Source organism: Gouania willdenowi, chromosome 17 (genome assembly GCF_900634775.1).
Source record: "Gouania willdenowi chromosome 17, fGouWil2.1, whole genome shotgun sequence".
NCBI classification, from domain to species: Eukaryota; Metazoa; Chordata; class Actinopteri; order Blenniiformes; family Gobiesocidae; genus Gouania; species Gouania willdenowi.
Genome location: NC_041060.1, coordinates 24,391,375 through 24,415,082, shown reverse-complemented (window position 1 = coordinate 24,415,082; position 23,708 = coordinate 24,391,375).

Sequence of the window (23,708 nt, the reverse complement as noted above, 5' to 3'; positions counted from 1 at the left end):
TCAGCAGGTAGTATTGAACTGATAAATGCATCATATACGTAAGTATATATATATATCAGTGATGTGCCGTGACCACTAGGGTTGTGTAGGCACGTTCCAAATCGAGACCACCAATGACAATTCCATATGTTTCTGCTGACAAGTGTTAATTCAATTGAATTCAACTTTATTTGTATAAAGTAATTTCCAACAAAGTCATCTCAATGTTCTTATCAAAATATAAAATTCATACTAAGAAAGAAAAAACCCAACAAGATCCACATGAGCAACCATTTAGCCATCTAACAAAATCAACATCATAAACACCATTAAAGAAAGTTAAACAATTATTTAATATAGCCTCCATTCTCTCCCAACAAGTTATATCTCATGACACGGCAGCGCATTCGTTGTTTGTGTTGGAAACACAGATACACAGAGAAAATGACAACAACAACTCGGAACAGCCTCAGTGAGGCTCATCCACAAAGTCAATCCTTCCTTTTGTTCCATTCACTGTGAAAAGTATGAAACATGTTCTGACCTTACCTTTGCTGAAGCTCTGGTAGCTCAGGTGTTGGTCTCCCATCTTTTAAAAGCTGTATTTTTTCCTCAAAAAAAAGTTTCTTTATCGTCTTTCGTGCTGTCATCAATTCACTAATGCACTGTGAACTTACGTATAGCATTTAACATTGTGCGGTTACGTCCAAAGGCAGTGTTTTTACGTAAATGGTTTTCATCTTGGGGAACTGACTGCGCATGCGCAAACACATAAAAACATGCTACGAGATGAGAGGCAGAGCAGCAATGTGCTTTTGAGAAGGGGTGTGGCCTCCTCCTGCCTTACAGCGGAGTGAGACTGTGCAGCGTCTCTGCCGTACCAGGAAATAGCGCTGTTTAGTCATTTGGGCTATGAAACGCACAAAATGCTGACACTTTCAAACTTATAGGTACTGTAGGCTATCGGAAATTGAAAAATAAAAAAATTATAATTATATTATAATTAAAACAAATAATCAAAATATCAATTCACCCTTGGGTAGGCACTACCTTGCCTACCCTGACTGCACGTCACTGTATATATATATATATATATAGTATGTATATAAACCTACTGCTGGAGATCTTTAATGTCTTCCTGCTGCAATGCTCTTGAATATTAAGTAACTCAAACTTTTCTTATTAATTCACTTCAATTCAACTTTATTCATACAGTGCAAATTACAATTTCCCTGAGGGAAATTAGTAGACCCAGGAGGATTAGAGAGAAAACCACACAGCAGGACACAAAGAAGGTCAAACACAACTTGGTAATTAAATACTATTGATTAAATATGTATTATGTCCTCATGCATGCATAGGAAGCAGATATTGTAGCAGGGAGATGTCAAAGACACTAACATTTCTCCAAATTAATATATGCCTCTGAGGAAAGCAACACCTTCAGCTCCTGCTGCATTGATCATGGGTTAATGTACGACTGACTCAGTGCAGAGTCAACAATGAAGCAAATTCATCAGTGTCCATGGAAACATTAGTCAGAAACATCAAAGGGGTAGTTTTATGCAAACAGGTCAACATAGACACAACACTCTTAATCGTTTTTCCAGCCGTGACAAATTATTGTAAATATGTCTGTAGTGAGACCAGCCGTAATGTATGTGCCTGTACTTTATTACAAATGTATAAAGCACTGTTCATTTTGTCACCCAAAAATCTTTGTTGACTACATTTTTTTTGAAGTGAAAATAACTAGAGCATGACTAATTTTAAAAATCACATGTTGACAAAAACTATGTAATATATGGATATTTTTGTGGACTAAAAAAACGGAACTATAATTTCGTCACATGAGACGAAATCCAATCAGAACACATGTGATCATGTGGTCATTCACATTGATCACATCAAATCTGTCTGTGTGTATTTACAAACATTAATATCAACCCATATCAGGTTGATCTACGGTAATTTAATCTATAAAAAAATGCATAAAGTCTTATCCTGTATAGTTTAGTCGACCATATCTGTAACAGATATAGTCAGCTAAAGTCTCAACGTCATTTCTTTGACTAAAAATATACTGACTATAAATGACTATATATTTTCTGTCAAAATGAACACGAGATCTGTTCCTATCCTTTGTGTATAAAAAATAGATTTCTTTTTCTGTTCTCTTTTACAGATGTATACAGAATAGATCTGTTCCTGACCCTTGTTACAGACGTATAAGAGAATAGATCTGTTTCTCTCAAAGTGAAATGCCTAAATGTACAGTCATGAACCAATCATCCATCTAGGCAATTGTATGGTTTTATTAAACTAACTACCTTTAATCCTCTTACTCCCTCCATAAAGGGTGTGTGCTTAACTGGTGAAAAAGTGTGTGACTCAAGCTCGGACATCGCATTGCTGTCTTTTAACGGTTTTATTTCCATGTGCGGTGCACATGCAACGCTATTACTAGCACAGTAATATGAAGGTAGATATGTTGCAAAATGTGAGAGTTTGTAGATTGTGATGTGAGGTTGTGTATAAAAAATCCACACGTGAAATAAATTTAATGTCAAAATTTAGAGACATTAGAGATATTTACACGTAAAGTTACAGCTGCAAACTTGTAATCCAACATTTATTCACATGTTTTTTAATTACTTGCGTAAATGATCGTTTACAACCACAACTCTCCGGTTACAACTTCCCCTATCCACCGCTAAGGAAACACAAACTACTTTACTTGTGTGAATCTGCGCTGCTTGAGTTTGGCAACACATTTTGCGAGACGTTTGTAGTAAAACTGATTCGTGCTCGTAGAAATGGCCCTCCCCTCCCCCATGTGTGGGATTGACCAATCAGAAGCGAGGATTTGGAGACAGAGGGCTGTGTCTTTTTAGCGCAGCAGCTGGTACATGACTGAAACAAAGTCATTTTTCTTCACTGTAAAGGAAGGATGCTGAAATTTGCCTCCACAGATTGTTTGAAAAAGGTTCTTAGAGTCATTTATGAACAAAAATAGTCATGGAGAGTGATTCTCCTTGTTTATATTTAGGCTAACGCTATGTGGAGATGAGGATCGAGAGCTGGCAGCTGATACAGTGGCCAAGCGTTTAACGTATTTTACAAAATCTTAAATTTTATGAGACAGTTCACATACATGTTCATTGTTTTATTGCTTCGTCACATCATACAGATTGTAGACTCCTACGAGCACGAATCAGTTTTGCTACAGACGTCTCGCAAAACGTGTTGCAAAACTCAGATTCACACAAAAAACGTGAATAAATGTTGGATTACAGCTTTGCAGCTGTAATTTGATGTGTAAATATCAGTCTCTGCATTTTTTTCCCATCATTTGTGACATTAAATTTATTTCACGTGAGTGGATTTTTTTATACACAAGCTCACATCACATTCTACAAGCTCTCCCATTTTGCAACACATCCACCTTCATACAGTAACCGTGTCGTTTTGCCATTCAGGTAATCAACTGAAACGACATAACACAAACACACCCACAACATTAACAACACGGACAGAATATCGACTGTATAAACTGCACACATGAGCATCTAAGGTAGTTAACACTGGTTTAACATCTACACATTAACTCACCAACTCAGCTTCACCAGTTTAAACAGTGACATCCGTACAAATGAAATCCAAATGGTAACACATATCACGCCCTATATTTTGCTAGATTAATCCGCCCCAAATGAAATACAGAAAAATGCAGTAATTCCTCAACATAAATACAGGGGGTTCGATTGGTGATAAATCAAAACAAATATTAAATATTCACCAACATAAAAAAATAGGAGAACTCCACACAGTAATGAACATAAAGTTGTTGAACAGGGAAGATGGAAAACATCTCCTGTTCAGCAGTCGTTTCATTTTCCTTCTCAAAGCTCTCCTGGTGGCGTGATGAATAGAGAAAGTTGGAAATGTTTTCCCTCTCCTGGAAATTATAGTATTCCACATATTTTGTGTGTTTTTGGAGTCATGTTATGTACTTTCTTTTTATGACACTGTTTCACATTCCAAACATTTTTGGCATCTTTCCCGGTGAGGGATAAGTAAACTTGAAAATGAATCTTTGCGTTCCATGTATTGCACTGTAAATGTGCTCTCCTCCTTAAAGACTTTGAACTCCATATCAGCAACCAGTCCCACATGTTTTGGGGTAGCTTAGCACGTAGCAGCACTGGCTGAGCAGGGTGGAAGTGGAAAGGGGCGTGGCTATGTTGCTTGGTCAACTTATTGGTTACAAAGGTTTTACCGGGACAAATACAAGATCAGACATTATAGTTATTGTGCTAGTGCTAGTGCTAAGGGGTGACTGTGATCTGTCGTATAAAACACTCTGATTTAACAGAGAGTCGTCACAGATCGTGTCTAATATCTGTGCTGAGTTGGTGTCACAGTTTTTGTTGCAGCTGCATTTGATCAGCCCAGCAGGCTCAGAGGACTGGTTTCAGTCCAACACCTACACATTCACTGTCATGCTTAGCTAACAAAGCCAATCGAAGCATGGATGCACCGAGGGGGGGGAAACATCTCTTTTTCATCCATTATTTCAGCCGCACTCTTTGTTTCCTGACAGACGGACATACACGCCCACCAACACACCCCACCATGGCTAATGCAAGGCTGTGTGTGGGTGTGGGTGTGTGTGGGTTATCATCGACCTGTCACATCATCAACAGGAATTGAACCAAGTGCATAAACAGCACTTGGGGTGTTTAACACTGCTATTTATACCACTTGTGGGAAATTTGATAAATGTGATTGGGTGTGCTGCAATAATGTATTTACATTTGCGTCTCTTAATTTTTTGCGCTACACATATTAATCAGCGGCAAACGCTCTGAATGGATTGTGCGAGCTATGCTGCATGCCTGACAGACGCAAACCTGATTTATTGCGTGTTTGCACCGTTTATAAGCGGGATTAGTGACGTTTGCACACATTTTTACAGGTTCAAACCTGCAGTAAATCTGTCCCTTTTAAGAGCTCTTTTTTGTTAAGGTGCTTCCATATGGATTTCCCAACACCTCAGCACAGAATGTCAAAGAAGGATCAATAAGTGTGTGACATGGAAATGTATGTGATTTCTGATCTAAACATGTTCGTTTTTCTCTGTCTTCCAAAACACTTTGGTGCACAAACAAAGTTTCCAGCACAGCTTATGATCAAATTGAAACGAAAAACAACAACAAAATTTAATAAACTTGAAATTGAAAGTAATGTTCAGAGGAATGTGGAGGATTTCTTTGTACCTGGGCCATCTGTAGCAGTCTGACTCCTTCCTCCTCCTCCTGCTGCTGCTGCTGCTGCTGTTGTTAGGTGCCTTCAGTTTACCTGATTTTAACTTTTGCCTATTTGCCATTGGCTGCAGGCACTGATTATTCAGCAATGTTGCTTACAAGAAACATCCATCCATCCATCCATCCATCCATCCATCCATCCATCCATCCATCCATCCATCCATCCATTCATCCATCCATCCATCCATTTTCAGACCTACTTGTTCCTGTTTTTCAGGGTCGTGGGTACCAGGAACATGAAAGTGAAAAGGATTCCAACCTTTGTCGTCGTGATTTATTTACTCATATTATGTACTCATATTTACGTTAATTACTCTTTATTGATTTCTCCAGAGTCTGAAATGTGAACAACAGAGAATGATGGTGAGAAGTTAAAGGAAAGAGCAGCTTTAAGCAGTCTGGATGAGTTTTTGAACCTAAATCAGAAAAATGTATGTCAAAGACCATGCAAGGAAACAGGCAGTTAGTTTGTATTACGTGTACGGTTCTTCAACTACTGAAACCAACATTGGTAGCTTTTAAACGCAGACTTAGGCCTGTCTGTAACTCAGATTCCATTACAGATTTTTGCAAAACGAAAGCGATATTTCTAAATGTCGACAAAGTCTAATTTCGCTTTAAACGTGTTTAAAATCTCATCCCGCAAGACTTCGCCGCAGGAAGATGGACGCTCCAAACCTCCTTATAACACGTATTTCTTTGTTGTTTCTCGTCTGTGGCAGTAATAATTTACAAGTTTAATGCTAAGAAATGTCCCTGTCTCCTCTTCTGACTACATGTACCGCGTCATGTTTTCTCAGAGAGAAGTGGTCATGTGACCAGGTAGCTCACGTCATGTGACCATGTACGTCGCATTCTGTCACGTGTATTTGCGAAAAAGGTGTTTCCATAGCGCTTTTGTGACACATTTCAATATCGAAACGTCTAAAATTCCTTCTCATAAAAGCGTTTTTTTGAAATGCAGGTGATTCCATTACCATTATTGTGCTGTTTATATTTTGCGCGTTTCCAAGGGTAATGGAAATGCAGCTTAAGACAGCCATCGTAAATAGGTGTTGTGACAAAATGATGGTTTTGTGTAAATAAGGAAAGTTCATTCTGAGAAACCTTTTTACAATTAGCTTCGACACAGTGCCGAGATATCTTTGAGAGTAGCTTGTGTACTGATAATAATGATGATGCTATTTAACGCCTTAGATGTCAAGTGTGAGCTATCAGCGCTGCCGTGAAGATTAGGGATAGGAATTGATAAGAATTTAGCGATTCCGATTCCATTATCGATACTGTGTATCGATTCGATTCCTTACCGATTCTCTTATCGATTCTCATTGGGTGAGGGAATTAAAGAATACAAATGGTTTTGTTTACTTTAACTCTTTATTATCTTATCTTTGTCACTTTAATTTCCTGCAGGAATATCAGCTCTCTCTTAATCCACCAGGTATAGATTGTTTTCACTGGAAAATAATATATACAAAAGCGCGATATAAAATTGATGAATTATTATTATTATTCCAACATATGACACATTTTGGCTACAAACATTTGAGAATATTTACAGTGCTCCTTTTGAACTTGAACAATTTGATCCAAAACTAATTCCGACATGAAACAAACAATTCTTCTGTAAATAAAAAGAACATATTAACCAAAAGTACAGCTGCACTTATTGATATGTATTTAAATGGTAAAGCTTTGCCTTTGTTCACTTTTCTATAAATGGACCTTCAGAGACACTGTCCCCGTTGTTACATGTGATGTCATCAGCCGTGTGTGTGTGTGTGTGTGTGTGTAAGAGCAAACTAAAGACAACTATCAGTACCAGTCCGTCTCCCGTGTCTGATTACTTGTTATGAGGACATAAACTAGCGCCGAGGTGTGTGTTCTTGCTGAAGTTTGTGGTTTTCGGAAGAAAAGTTCGCGCAAGAAGCAACTTTAGCGCAAGTGTACACAACCCGGATGTGAGTAGCGTAGCAACAGAGACGCTACAAACACACAGCAAGGAGGGCAGCACAGCTGTGGGTGGAGGAGGTGGATTGTCAGCAAACAACTATATGGTGGAAGGAGGTTCACTTGGTACTAGCATAAACACAATATACAGGACCTGGAGGAGTTTATTGTTACGTATTTGCGACGTAAGAGGAATCGATAAACGGAATTGACAGGTAAGCAAACAAACGATTCCTAGGAATTGGATTACTGGGAACTGGTTCTCAGAATGAACCAGTTTTCAATTCCCATCCCTAGTGAAGATGATGCAAGATCCACTCCAAATATATGGTCATTCTCTGAAAAACAGACCGGCAACATACTAAACGCAAAATGTATTGCCAAATTTTATGTTACGATGGACATAATAAGGTAAAATATTCCTTGGACACACTATTTAAGGTGTTGTCTTGCATTTAGCATTAACATGGAAAATGCTGACAACGTGACTTTAACAACTCCTGGGGCATCTATCACTGTTGCACCAGCACATAATCAATAGGATAAACTATCCTGAGTCATGATGATATTTAGGAATTCATCTCTTAATTAAGACTTATTATCTCTCGTATCAGAAAACGGCAAGGCTGTGCTGTCATCTCAGTGTGAAGAAGCACCCCCCTCCCCCTTACTCCCTGTGACTGCAGCCATAATGAAGCTAAGTCAATCATACGGTGTGGGTGCTGCCCTCTGCGGCCCTGACCTTCACCTCCCACTCTGACCACAAGCTTTAAATCAGCTGCTGCGGCCCTTTCACAATAACTGCCCCGGGTCCCGAAGAAAGAACTGCAAGCCCTATTGATGAAAGGCCGTGGGCCATCAGAAAGGAAAGGAGCCGGACGGGTCAGGCCAGGCGCTTTGGAGCTGGAGTTAATAGCAGAGCAAGCACTAAAAATACAAGTAGGGCCATTTAATAGGTGGAGCGAAGAGAAAGGCTGCAAACATACAAAGGAAACATACGGAGCAACGCCTCCTTAATCAGGACAGAGTCTGAACACTGATGGCTTTGACCTGCAGTCAAACACACGGGGACGTCAGGCCTGCCTCAGATCCATTAACCCCTCACCATCCGCCTGAAATATAAACACAATTCATTTTAATTCATCCAATTAAACCCTCAAGAGAACTAACAAAAGCCTCACAGCACTCTTTAGCATCACCTGGGAAGACGACTTAAAAACGACAGAGGTTTAGACGAAATATGAAACAGCCTCTGCAAAGACTGTTTTACCATTTTTGGACATTTAGTAACTTTTCACCAAAATGGAAGTAGAAGATACAGGATAACCAGGATGATTAATCTAAGCCCTTTCTGGGCACACTGGCTTTCCCATTTCACCAAACTCAGATCAGGCTAAAGAGCAACGGCTTAGCCAAGCCACCAAGACTGGTGAGTTAGATTACAGATCTACTTATCAGAGATCAACGTATACTGAGACAAGGACTTGACATCATTTGTTACTGAGCAGCAAAAACAAAGGACTGACACAAGGATTCGGTTTCAGAAGTTTCTCGTTACCAGTGTTGGTCAAGTTACTTGGAAATAGTAATTACTTACTCAGTGATTACTCCTCCAAAGAAACAATCCACTTACTTTACTGGTTACTTGTTTTCCAAAGAAACAAAGTACTTTAATTACTTTACGCTATATAATTAATTTATATTTCGAAAATATGACAAAATATTAATCGGTAGATCTTTCAACCTAATTCAGTTATTTTGGCATGTTCTACATCAAATTAAACATTACATTCCACCAAATTTTGAATAAAATGAAACAACTATTTCTTCTATTAACTTATAATTCTGACTTTCTCTGTGGCAGCTGGATGCTGTTTTTGGCTTCAATGGTTCAGCAGCACTAACCCCTGTCGCTCTTCTGTCTATTTTCACCTGTTTAGCACTCGGTGGAAGTGGATGTTATAGCAGCAGCGGGATCTGGGACTTTCTCAATGACTTTTACTATTACTTTTACTTTCCTTTTGTTGGCTAGCATAGTGTTCTACCCACGCTGAGTGCACTGATGGTTAATGTGACACTAATGGTTTTGTAATCTTTTACCGAGTAAAAATCTACGTAATGTTGGTACTTCCTAGAATGAAAAGCTGTTTGGATGTGCTCTCTCTCCCACTCCATTTCCGTGTGTGTTGTTTACTAATGATGTCGCACTTACAGTACATCATTGGCTGGAAACTACGGTGGCCGACTGTGTTATAATGTTTTATAAAACGCGAGACGCCCAAGAAACAGTAGTGAGACGGTTTCATTTTGTATCGCAGCCCGCTTGTGGGAAAATAACTGTACTTTATTGTTTCTTCATTTAAAATCCCTGACTTTACCTGTTAATTAGGAAAATTAATCAGATGACATTTTACTGTCCATCACTGCTCGTGACTTTAAATTAAAGTTGTAAATGGTTGAAGTTGGTATTATTCATTAAATGTGTCGTAAAGAACAACAGCAGCATTAATGATCAGACACAAATCCATATGAGTAGTTACTGTACTGTGGTTGTTGTTGTTGATTTTTTTTTTTAATCAGTCAGAGTTAAAACAAAAACACACAATTCAATCATATATGATTCCTTAAGACTTTTGAGTGTTTCAATGACAAGTTTGTTGAAAATCAGACCAAACAGCTGATAAGGAATGTGATTTTTTTTTAAACATACATATACAGTATGTGCAGCCTTAATGACATAATATAATTGATACACTAGTGTGTAAATGAAATTTCATCTCAATACCCACATTTCTTCCTTATTTTCCTTTTGGCTGTTTCCTTCAGTGGTCGCCACAGCAAATGGTGCACATCCATCTACCCCTACCTTCTGCATCCTCTTCTCTCACACACACTGACTTCATGTCCTCTCTCACTACATCCATAAATCTCTTCTTCGGTCTTCCTCTGGGCCTCCTGCCTGGCAGTTCCAACCTCAGCATCCTTATCTTTCCCTATTCACTGTCCCATCTCTGTACATGTCCCAACCATCTCAGTCTGGCCTTTCTGACTTTATCTCCAAAACATTTTGTGGCATCTGGTGGTGTGGATGGTGATGACAAAAAAGTGGTGTAGAAGAAATCTTCGGGACAACTGAATTGCAAATATTATGACATTTATTGTACAATCAGACTCCAAAAACAGGGTGTCAAAACCTGCTGAGAGCTGCTGGCCAGATCATTGCAAACACTGCAATCTCTGCAAACTCAAATTCTGCAAACCCTAAAGCATTTCTTAGCAAGCTAGTGCCTCTATAGACAAGAGAAAGGTCATCCTACAAGGTCATATCTCTAACCTTAGCTCATCGCCATATATGGAATTATCTTGCTCTTGGAATAGTTGGAGGAAAAAACAACCAATCAATCAATGAAACAGGGAGCTTGTTGTTTGACCCCCAAGTTTAAATATTTCTCAATGGTACACTGACTCAAAAATGAAGACCTCTAAGCTCTTCACTGTGATGTATTGAAAACAGTTAACCTTTGTTCAAAAGAGTGTAAACCTTATAATATCAAGATGTTAAATACTTTGATACACTTCAATTTAACAAGTGTTGTCCCTCCGATGGACTCATTTATGATCCTATCTATCCTCGTCAGTCCCAAAGTGAACCTCAACATCTTCAATTCTGCTCCCTCCAGCTCTGCTTCCTGTCTTTTCCTCAGTGCAATACAACATGGCTGCTCTTACTACCGTCTGTACACCTTTCTTTTCACCTTTCATTTTTCCAGAATTTCCATAATTTTGAATTGCCCACGGACTGCCCGGCGCTGCGCCGACATTCGGCGTTGTAACTCTACACAAGCGTTGACCCTCAGATACTTGGGTATTTGGAGGGAGTGAAACATCGCTTGATCATGTCCATCTGTCACACGGTTGGGTGCCCAGCTCATATGTTGCAGCGAAATTGCGAGAAAACTATGCCTGCTTGTGGGTTTAACTGTTGATGACATTGTAATGGTGCATTCACACCCAACGCGACTGTAGCGCTGCAGTCACTTTAATCGCCCCTGATGAGCTGCTTGCATATAGTGGTGCTTTTTTGGTCACTCCATCTCTCCAGTGACGCGATTCAAGAAGTTAACTGCTTTAATTTTGTCCCGATAAATTGAGGAAGTTGTACAGCCCTCCACTGCAGCCATCTGCACTGAAGCGGGAGGGAGCAGGGAGGGGCTGCAGCCTCCGCTCTACAGACAGTGAAGGATGGGAGAGCTGTCGCTTGAAGTCGCTTAAAAAGTTCAAATTTTTCAACTTTGAGTGACAAGGTCACACTTGACCTAATCGATCAAATCACGCAGGTCACGTCGCTTGAGGGGGGAAAACTTGAGGTTGTGTCATTTCCATTGAATGTAATCTAGTCGTTTCAGTCGCATCAGTCGCTTCAGTCGCTTCAGTCACTTCAGTCGCGTTAGGTGTGAACGCACCTGTAAAGTGTTTAGTGTTGTCAGTCATCACCGTCAGATTGTCGATCAAACAATAGGCAAAAAATTCAGTGAACAGCCCCCTCATCTGCATAACATTTCATTGTTATTTGTGCATAAATGAAATAATACATAAATAAATAGTATTTATGGAATATTGTATATTTAGATATTAAGTGATTTTTTTTTACTCATTTATATCATATATATTTAGCTATTGAGTGATTTATTTATACATTTATTTATCAATGGTATATAACTGTAGGTATTTATTTATTTATTTTTAATTATGGCCATAGCATTCAGCTACACTGTTGACATACCTACGTAGGAGAGAGAGTGGACTTTCCCTTAAATCACTCCCCTAAAAAATAGACATGAACATTAAACATAGGAGTTATTATATATATTTATATTTATATACTTATGTATCTATTTCTTAAATTTTGTTTGGTTTTTATTTCTATGAATATCTGATGATATACTGTTGACATTGATAATTAACATATCATAAATTAATTCATAAAACCAGGTATAGTTATCATTATATTAGTGTACATTGATGTGTAAATGTGTTACTATATGACCATATTGACAATCATATAGAGTTGTAAATAGGAAATTGTGTGTATGTGTGTATAGATATATAATAGAGAATAGGTGATAGAATTAAATACATTTTTATACTTCTTCCTACTCTTTTTCTAGCATGTTAATGATAATGATTGATATATATATACAGTATATATATATATTTATTTATTATGGATTATTGCATTTTTTGTTTTGTTGTGTTGATTTCACTGTCTCACATTCGAAAAAAAAAGAAAGAAAGAAAGAATATTACTCCTAGTTTTGAACCTCACTGTATAGTGTCTTTGAGTTCTTTAACATTATTTCTGACATAATGTTTTTATTATAACAACTGGAAAAAAAAAAAACTTTGTGAGATTAGTTGGAAACTCTGCTGAATGACCAGCAGAATAAACCATGAAGCCTTCCTTTTAGCCTGGTTAGGAAGAGGTTAGTTGCACATAATAAATGGCAACTTATGTGTTTTCTCTTTGCTGAAATTGCTACATATAAAATTAACAGTGTTATCTTTTCACAGGCTGTAAACACAAATAAGTTTATCGATTTTAAAGGATATGAAGCTTTAACTTAAACTGTAGATATTTTTTGGCCCTGAAATGACTGCAGATAAACCCCTTGACCATCCTCAGCCAGTCACGCTAAAAAATACCAAAAACAAACACAAAAAGACAACAACAAAAACATGCACACAAAAATAAAATAGGAGCAATAATACAAAATTAACTTTCATTAACACTATAAGGACACAAAAACTACACCAAAAATGTTTTCTAGTTTCCTTCTCCCTCACCTAAAATATGAATGGTTTGTTCTATTATATTCTAACTCATTCTTAGAGAATTCATCTCTGAATAAAGGGGACGTAAAGATATGGTATGTAAAGAAGGTATTCTCTAACCCGGTGTGAGTGATCTTTGCAGTCTTTAACAGTTCTTACTCAATGATTTCAGGGATTTGAGACTCAGCTCAGTCAACACCAATGTAACAGATCTATTCGCTAAAGTGTCAGATCCTAACACACGTATTTGTTTGGTGCCGACTGACAACGTTGGTGTTTTCTTAAGGCCGGTGATGAAGTGAGCAGAGAGCAAAGATCAGGGCTTTGCTTCCTGAAGATTTGAACCAAGAAGCTGGGACTGAGTTTGACCTGCACAGCTGAGTTAACCCCAATAATCTGCTGCTTCTGATATTGACTGGGCCGTAATTGGCTTGTGGGATTAATGACCTTAGTTTACATGGTGAGCTACAGATAAGTGTAAGCGGGTGGGGGAGGGGGATTTAAGCATTTAAGCCTTTCAGTCAATATGGAAGCTCCCAGTGCAGACTGAGTGATCCACTGCACAGAAGCCAGATCATTCATCACAGCAGAGGAAACATCAAGAGTCCATGTCAGGGCTGGGAAGGAGAGGGATGATCTCACACGTGTCAACACAGACTCAAAAAGAACAAACTAACCGTAAAATATAAATGTTCAATGGCCACGGTTACATGATGTTTATTCATTCCAAATGAATTATTCTGAATTAAAGTGTTTGTATTTACATGGAAATAGTGATTCCGATTTGAGGTTTACATGGAAAACACATTTATTCGGCTTTATTCAATTCCGTTTTAGGTCTGCGGGTTGAGAAGGGTTCTGATTGGATAGGGGGTGAACTTGACGTATCACCCAACAAACCTTTTCTTTTCGGCTATACAACATAGAAAACCACATAATAATTTTATTTTGATTCTAGTTTTGAAGCAGCAGCTCGACAATAACATACGGTTTCACTTTCATCAGCTGAGGAGGAGAAGGAGATAGAATAACGGAGAAGGGAAGCAGACAACTGTACTTTGGCCAATTAAAGCCAGCGGTTAATGCAACGACTGCTTTACCTCCACTATACAAGAGGTTGAGTGAAAAGAGAACTTTATGATGACCTGCAAGTCTTTAGTGAAGCTCTGTGGATCTGATGCAAGGCGTCATGTCCCCTGATGAAGCCTATTCCATTTGTGTAATATGTCCGTGTGAATGTCTGCATGTTTATGCTCGTGTCCATCCACTCTTTTCATTATATCCATGTCTTATAAGGCTCTTATTAAATTAATAGTCTCGGCTCAAGTCACCAGCACGTCATCAGGGTAGGACGAGCATGCACAGAACAACCGGAATTAAGTCAAAGTGGAATTAAGCGTTTACAAGATCTGTGAATTATTCTATTCAGAAATTTAAATCTCAATAAACCAGCCACTAAATTTGTATTTAAGTTTAATTCTGAATGAACATTTTCATTCGGAATTAAAGCTGCAATATGCAATATTTTTTTGGGCATCATTTGGTCAAAAATCTATAATCGTCTCTGAGCATATTGTAATCAAAGAGTGGACAGTGAATCTCTTCTCCTTCTCCTGTCTCTGTTTAATGACATTCATAAATCCAGGAGCGTGACGCTGGACTTCAGCCAATCAGAGATCTTTCTACAAACACGTGTGCTCCATGAGCTGTTTTTGGCATTACTATTGGCTGCTCTACTGAAGTCGGGGGGCGTTCAGGTAACCTTGGTAGTAAAAGTGTAATGACAGACGTTCCAGCAGAAGTCTCCATAACAGCGTTAGACACAACAGTTACACAGCAAATCAAGAGGAAGAAAGCAGACCGAGGTGGAGAAGCAACAGTTTAAATCCACAAACATACTGAGGAGGAACGGATCGCTTTGCTTCCTCATGGATCCCCCTGACTGTGCAGAGGGAATATGAAGCAACTGCTGCACAGACTGTTTGAAAAAACTCCTGAAAGATGTAGAGGAGATTAATTATTTAGGAGTTACTGTGCTTTCACCAATGATTGTACATTTAGTCATTTTACAGATCTATTCTTCATTTGTTTGTATTATAGGACAGAAACAGATCAATTCTTTATATGTCTGCATGCATAACCCCACAACCAAACATTCAAATTGATCTAGACTAGACTAAACTAGATCTTATTGGACTAACTAACTGCTCAGTGACTGTCCGTCCATCATGGCGTCAGTCCGTCCTGTCAGTAGACCACTGGTCCACTCTGTGCAGAGTGCTGCAGTCAAAGGGAAGTCAAGAGGGCTGACAGGGAGCGTGCTACGGGTCGACGTGACCCGACAGTCCGGCCACCCACAACCCCCCACCCCTACCCTCTTCTATACACACAACCATCACCACCAGTTTTCGGTCACCCCCCCCATTACTCGCCATGACCCGATTGTGCGGTCCCAGGCCTTTTCCAGCCGGGTCCCAACCTTTCCTCCCTCCTCTGGGCTCATAGATCAACGCTGACACGTCAGAGCGGAATAGATAAGAGCGACAGGGGCCAAGAACAAACATTGTGTGTCACCGTAAAGCTGCAGTTTTCTGCTCTAGCAGTGAGCACCATAGACTTGCTAAGATGTGACTTTTGGCAAATTACAGAACCCAACCCTCTCAATTAGGAATCCATTTCATTAGTCAGCATCAGTATGTATAACCAGTAGTTGTGATGGACATGGCATTCATTTGTTATTGTCATCTGACAGCAACAGGTATAAGCTACATCCTCTGGCTGAAAAAATAAACTTACAAATGTGGCTTTGAGATGCTAAAACACTGAAATTACAGCAAGAGCAATGACGCTTTCCTTTCCGTGAGGGACACCCTTTATAGGAGGGGTACCCCAAAGGTGACTTGGTGTAGGGCTGTAGAAGCTGAGAATGGAGCGATCATTATACCTTCCACAGAGGCCTAAGAATGTCAGCATTATGTGGACATGTAAAAAATGTACCAGAGTACATAAAAGTCAAGCACATTAAACGTTTTAAGTGAGCATGTTATCTAAAACCTTTACTTGAGCAAGTAAACACTTTGAGGCAAAGCTTGTAAAAAAATGTTTAATGCAAGCACATACTTTTATATAGGCACTTAAAAACTTTTGTTAGCACTTGAAAAAAATACAAAATCGTTTTACTCAAGCATGTGAAAAACTGTTTACTCTTGCATGTATACATTTTTATGTGAACTCAAAAAAACACAAGCACTTTTACAAGACAACTTAAAAACTTTAAAGAAAACTTTTAAAACTCATTCAATTAAAGAATGAATATCCATGTCCATTCAGAAAAGAACAACATTAGTCATCAAATTAATCAAGAAACCAAAGGTTTTATTGGTGTTGGTTTCAATCATTTCATCTTTATTTCTTGAGCTTTTTTCATACACGTGAAATCTACTCAAAGCGGTTTGTGACAAGAACCAAAATTACAAATGAAAAAGTCTTACAAATGAAAACTTTTTAATTCTTCATTTTTGTTATCGGTACACAGACACTAAAACACAAAGCATATGATTAGTAACAATGAACAAATTCAACAAAGCTGGAAGTGGAAGGACCAAAGAGGAAGCATCGTCACAGGAGTTGATTATTTTCTCAATTTGAGGATGTTTTTTTTTTGCGTTTTTCTCCATCAGTTTACCTTTTTTCCTTCCATCTGTAGAAACGGTGTTTTCTCCTTCGAGGTTTTCTCCCAAACACCGATGGAGCTGAAAGAGCAGCAGAGCGAACATGTTGTTAGCAGGACGTACAAGCGTGATAAATTTCCGTTCCCCTTTTGTCAGTGAATACGTCTGGATCCATATGCTGGATTACAAAGCAATGTGAAAGCAGTGTTTAAAAGCCAGGCCCTCCACATTAAAGCCTATAACAATCTGTGTTCATGGTAAGTTATCACTCTCAATTAATCACCGCCCACAATGGGATTTCTGATGTGTTCAAGCCCCCTGAAAGCTGCGGGTCAGGCCGAGGGCAGACTGACTCTGTTCTCCTTTCTCCGCCCCTCTTTTCACTTGATCACTTTCTCTCTGACTGAAGAGCCTTTTACATTTTTCTTATTCCCCTGACTCACTGAAAGAATGACAGAGTCAAGCATCCCACATCCCAAAACAAATCAGACGGATGGACGTTGGTGTGAAGATCCGGGGCCGCTGCTTGGCTCAAAGCCTGTTTGTCTGTTTCCAACCCCTCCCTGCTCATTCCAGCCCGTCAGTGCTATTGTGTGGTGAGTGCTCGGCCCATTCCTGCACTGCTGAATGGGTTGCAGCCCTGCTTTAGATCCAGTTACACGCTTTTGGATGAAAGTGTCCCCCTCCCACTGATTTGGACTCTGTGGTTCCTCCGGCTGACCTGTTTAGAGACTGCTGTGGAAATGTCATGTTGCCCCTCCCATGGGCTGGACAGACACTCATTTTGATTGATAACAAAAATCACTTTAAGGGGAGTGAACTCCTCCCTCTGTGATTATACTCATGGTTTATCTGCAGTGGAGGAAGTGGGCACCATCAGCTCCACATATTGAGAAGTCCTTTACATCCTAAGCATGTTGTTATCACTTACTGATCTTACAGCTGGTCAGTTACAGAACCATCTGGGTAAAGAGTCAAATCTTTGCACTAAATTTGGACCCATGGATCCTCTGAGTCCTCTGCAGAGTATACAAATGACGTAAAGTCAGCAAATTCAACAAAGCACAGCAAGCTTAAAGCATTCAGATAAATTGAATAACTGACTGAAAAAACATCATTAATCACCAGAAACACACAGGACTCAAACAATCAGAACAGGTAGTGGACTCCCCAAAATACGTCAAAGATCTGGGTCCTCGATTCAAATGATAAAAAACAATCGAATCTAATAAATACGATGAATTGAAAAGGGGGTTTGAAATAATGACCAATGAGGAATTACTGCTATAGACTAAGGTGAATTAGTACTTGTAAATTCATTGTCATTTCACAAGTAAATGTGTTTGGTTTTGATTCATGTTTGTTTTGTTGTGTTTTTTTCTTGTCTTTTTGCCTGTGTGGGTCAAAGCCTCTTGGCATGTGTTGTACCCTCTGTATAGTCAGTGTGTAAGTGCTGAGCACGAGTAGGAAGCCCATTCTGCCTTTGGTGTCTCACAGGTGAAGCTCCTCTCCTTGATTACCCTCACTACTGAAGCAGTGTTTGCTGCTTCATAATTGTCCGTCTTTGTGTTATTAAACAGACTTTTGTTTACTCATTATTCCTGCCCCCACCTCTTCCTCCTCATTAGCTCCACCACTACACCTCACCCTTTGATCACTAATCTGACCTCCTTCTTCTGTAATCCTTTCCTTCACTCTTTCATCATATCCATGTAGGATTTTTGGATGGGATTATAAGATTTTCTCTAAGGGAAGGTTTTGGGTCCAGAAGCCTCCAACATTGAGCATCCTGTGAGATTACCATTTTTCAGTTTTTAAATTTTGAAATCTTAACTTGAAACCGAGCTCTGTTCTTTGTTGGAGCGTTGGTGGATCAAAGGGGGAGAAGAAGGAAGCTGTGTTTTCCTCTGAAACAGTGCTAAAGCAGCCCTCCCTCCTCTGTGTGTGTTGGCTGAATGCAGTCTGTGTTGGCGACTCCCTGTGGAGACGGAGGACTTTGTTAATGCACAAGTTGTCAACGTTGCCTGATAATTTATGGCTCTTTGTCGAACTTTATAAGAGAAATCTGAAGGATGGAAGTGTACACAGTCAGAAACTAAAATAAAGTGCAGATGCTAAACTGAGCTTCACTTTAACATCAGCACACTGCATAAGAAAGCCAGTAATCAATTAGCAGCTCAGTCTCTTGCTGTCTGTCAATTAGCCTGATCAGTGTGTGAGGTTATGACTGCTGCTAATCCAATCACAGATCTCTAAGCTGACAGTTATTAGACACATACGGCCTGTTACAACGTGTAGCACGACAACGCGCTCAATAAAGAGCAGCGGCCATTTGACTTCTCGCTTGTATTCATGTGTTCATTGGTCTTATATTAACACTTTACACACAGCAGTGTCTAAACACCCAGGGACAGTCAAACACCGTCATTAGGAAGATTATGTCTTTTAGTCACATAAATTATTCCACAGTCTCACACACACACACACAGAGAGACTTGTTTAACGTTTTGTTTTTTAGTGTTCATATATTGTTCTTGCCAATAGGTCAGGGAATACAACTAGCTGTTGGTGTCTTCAGCCTTTGAAGAGCTAAGTTCATAGTAAGGATGGGAATTGATAAGATTCTTACAACTCCAATATTATTTTCGATTCTGCTTAACAATTTGGTTCTTTATCAAATCTTGTTTGTATTTAACTTCTACTTTAACACACTATTATTGTTCATCATATATACTGTAACTAGTAGCACTCAAATACAAGCTGCTTAATATAAGTTTAACATACATACATACATATATATATATAATTATTTTTTTTTCTCCGGGGAGTAGTTGGATTGGGGTTAAGGGACTTGCTCAACATCTCACAGTGATGGCCCGGGCGAGATTCGAACCGGTGACCCTCCAATTACAAGCCCGCTGTCCTTAACCACTAAGTAAGTAAGTAGTTTATTTATAAAGCGCTTTTTGCAGATAAAATCACAAAGTACAGAGTTGTGGTAAAAGTACAAGTGCAACACAATAGAATAATAAAACAAGAGTGCATAAATATCATAAGAACAGTAACATTAAAGGACAAAAAAATTAAAATCCAGTTAACTAAAAGCTTTACTGTAAAGTGAAGTCTTCAGCAGTTTTTTTTAAAAGTGTCCACACAGTTGAGCTCCCTGAGAGACTGGTGCAGGTTATTCCAGAGTCTGGGAGCTACAGCCTGGAATGCTTTTTTCCTGTACATTTTGGTTCGATTCTGCTAACAATTTTAAATTGCTGCGATTTCAATATATAAATACAAACGGGGGATCATTGCTTCATGTTTTCGTAATTCATGAAAAAGGTTTCATGCATGAATCTTCCTGAAGGTTTATATCAATATGTCAATATAAGAAACAATAGAAGGACATGGTCCTTCATCCAAATGCGTCCTATTGCAACACAGTGTTTCAGTGCAAATGTACAGTTAGAACGTCAAACAATGGTAAGTTTTCAACTAAGTTTAGAAATCCATCGGCTATGACAGACAATACCAGCATTTTACACTTATGTTTTTGGATAGTTGTGGTTAAATGTAACTAAAAGTACCTTGTAAACACATTGGCTATTCCAACATATTAGATACAAATGGTAACTTCATTCAACAAGTAGTTTTTTTTACAGTGTACAAATATCTCCTGCATGTTTGCACCACTACCGCATGTTTCCATGATACACGTTTAGACCTTTGAGCAAACAGAATAGCTTCACATCCTCAAGGTCTCCCCAATGATCCAGAGTCTCCTTAGAGCTTTCTCACTGGAGTTATATTTTACAGCTTGTTGAAGTGTCTCAGGAGGGTTTCTTATTTCATGTCCACCCGTCCTTTCACACACGTCCTCTATTGGTCTGTGAGAACAACGCATATATTGTCAGCGTAGAGGCGCACTCTACACAAAGTAATTGGTGTGGTTGGAAAGTGGATAAATGGCGGTGGCTGGTTGTGGAGGGCTTCCTGCAGAGTTTGACCACTCTTAGGTTAATTGCAGCCCTTCTGAAGCTGGAAGATTTCCCAGTCAGCTCTGGCCACCAGCCACTGGTAGCACTGGTTGTACTGTGTATAGGCAGTGGGAGCCCAAAGGTGGTTTTAAACATTTAATATTTCAGGATCTATGGTTATATTATCACTCTGACATCATATCTGGCAACAAGACAGTTTGAGTCATAAGTGGACCAGAAAATAAAGCTCCGCCCTTTTATGCTTTAAGCCCGCTTAACGAGAGTCACTGGCCACGAGTTTTTGTTTTTTTTAAATTCGGAATTAGTTATTCCGATTTAAAATATTTGGAATTAAAGTGTTCTACTTTGTGTTTACATGGAAATAGTACATCCGAATTGAGGTTTGCATGAAAAACCGCCGGGGGCCCCAATTTTCAAATGACTACTACGTTAGTTCTCGTTAGATCAGAATGCAGTTTGGTATAAATATTCTATGAATGAATATGATGAGACGCTCTGAGCCCTTTTTTTAAATGGGGCCCGAGGGCCCACACCCCATTTCCAGTCATTTCCAAATTTATGGGAACATAGTCATGTGATATATCATTTAAAAGGTAATTCAACGTAGATTATGATTATGCCTTGCACAATTTGATTAGGGGCCCGAAGGGCCCGCTGGCCAACCCCCCTTTTTTTTTGTCAATTTCCATTAAAGTCTTTTTCTCATTTATTTGTGAGTCAAATATTGCAACAGTTGGTGGTACCGAATCATTGACACATACCAATATATAAATGGGGCCATTACTCCGTACGTGCAACAGGGACGCCAGGGGGCCCCCGGGGACCCCATTTTTCAATTTTCAATTGCAATTTGACATGGATATTCTATTACCAGATGTTAAGAGCCTCTCCAAAACCTTTTTGAAAGGGGGACAGGGGCCCGGATGCCCACCCCCCTTTCCTGTAATTTTTTAATTTATCTGAACATAGTCGTGTGATACATCGTTTCAAAGGTAATTCAACACGATTTTACCACGTACAATTTGATTTGGAGTTCAAGCCCCATTGGGAGCCCACCCCCTCTTTACGGTAATTTCCAAATTTATCGAAACACAATCGTGTGATATTTTGTTTCTATGGTAATTGAATGTAGCTTCCAACTATACCTCTCATATTTTGATTTGGTACACATCGGGCGCAAGGGGGGCACCCCTTCAGGGTAATTTGCAAATATATCAGAAAATAGTTGTGCAGTATGTCATTTAGAAGGTACTTCAATGGATATTACAATTATACAGCAGATAATAGGATTTTTGGCCGACCTGTTTTCTGGTCAATTTCCAAATTTAGCGGAACTCGGTCGTGTATATAGTTTTAAATTAAATTCAGTGGTCAACGGATTGAGTTGAAATTCAGTAAAGTTATGGATAATGCTAAAATATAACTACAATATTTGCATTTTCTAAAGCAAATGCAAGTGAGGATGCAGGTGCTGGCTGAATTATTTTGGATAACAACAGAACTCTGAACTTTAATGTAGATTGAACCTTCAGCTGCGTATACTTAATCCTGAAAGCCCATAATGTAGAAATAGTGGATCCGATAACAGTCCGGGTGTGATCACGGATTCACACGTAAACCTCTGAAAAATGTGTGTCGCTAATCACGATATGCCGTTTTGTAGTCACTTCTACAGTTCAAGGGAGAATGGGGTGACTTTTTGCACACATTATTGTGTTCAACATCAAACCCAATAATGTGTTCAAAAGGTGTTGACAGGATTGTGTTTTAAATTATGTTCAAAATTTTTACAGTGCATGCACCAACTACATAACCTTGCCTATAGCTGCGCTGATCGCCATCCTCCTTAGGATGTTTATCTGATAATCAATTGATGTCTTTAAGTAGCGACCGTTTAAGGAAATATATTTGTTGCAGAATGGTTTTGTTTGGGTGACTGGGTCCGTTCTCATCAATGTTGATCTGGTTAAATGGATAAGATTAATGGCACTTTCATACCAAAAGCGTCAGATTTTTATAGACAATATATGGTGAACGCGCTTCTTGGAGCGTCGAGAGGTCCCGCTGCGCATCCCCTGCCTCCTGCGTGGCGTGTTTTGAAGCTTGCGCCATATGCATGTCAAAAGCTTGAAATCTCAAAACGCGCGGATGTGATAGTTGGGATTGTTGAACTTTTGTCAAATCGCGGGCCAATCAGGAGCTTTACCCAACCGTGATGAATTCAGAACACTAATCGGAGACAGATGGACAGGAGCTCTTCTGCTGGAATTGAGCGCTTGTAGTTAGTGTCCTGGTAGGAGATGCCAGTGCTGATTTGGGTCAGCGGGTCGTCAAACTGGGCCCAGGAGAGACGGAAGTTGAGCTGAAAGCGACTCTCGTCCAAGCACAGCTTTGGTGAATCCAGAAATGGCGCCGAGGAGCAAATAAACCCAAGCCACTCTCTCGATAATGTAGAGCCAATGAACGGGAGTCGCAGGTGGCGTGTTCAGCAAGGAAATCCACACTTTAATCTCCATTGAGCCACACTTCTCTATAGCCCTCTGACATCACAGTGCACACACTGAATCACACCAAAAAACATCTGATGTCTTCTCAAAACAATGTTCCCCACCGCTTCACAGTCACTGGATGAATTATGAACGTAACTGATCGCCACAATATCTTTCATTTTATGAACACCACTGACAACAGAGAACCCGCTCCCCAAAACGTGCATTCTTCGACGCTGGTGACAAGCGTCTGGATCAATGAGCACTAAGTGTCCAACCAGGGACACGATTTTGGTGCACGAAACATGTTTGGTGTGAACGCAGCATTAAAATTGCATGCTGACTCACGAGTAGTTCTAAATGACTCAAAATTGGCATAAATAAAAAAGTGCTTCAGCGCTCGTTCTGTACTGTGCTCTGTGAATCCTAATAAAGTTATATAAACTTAAATCTTGAGCTTTGATATTGTTG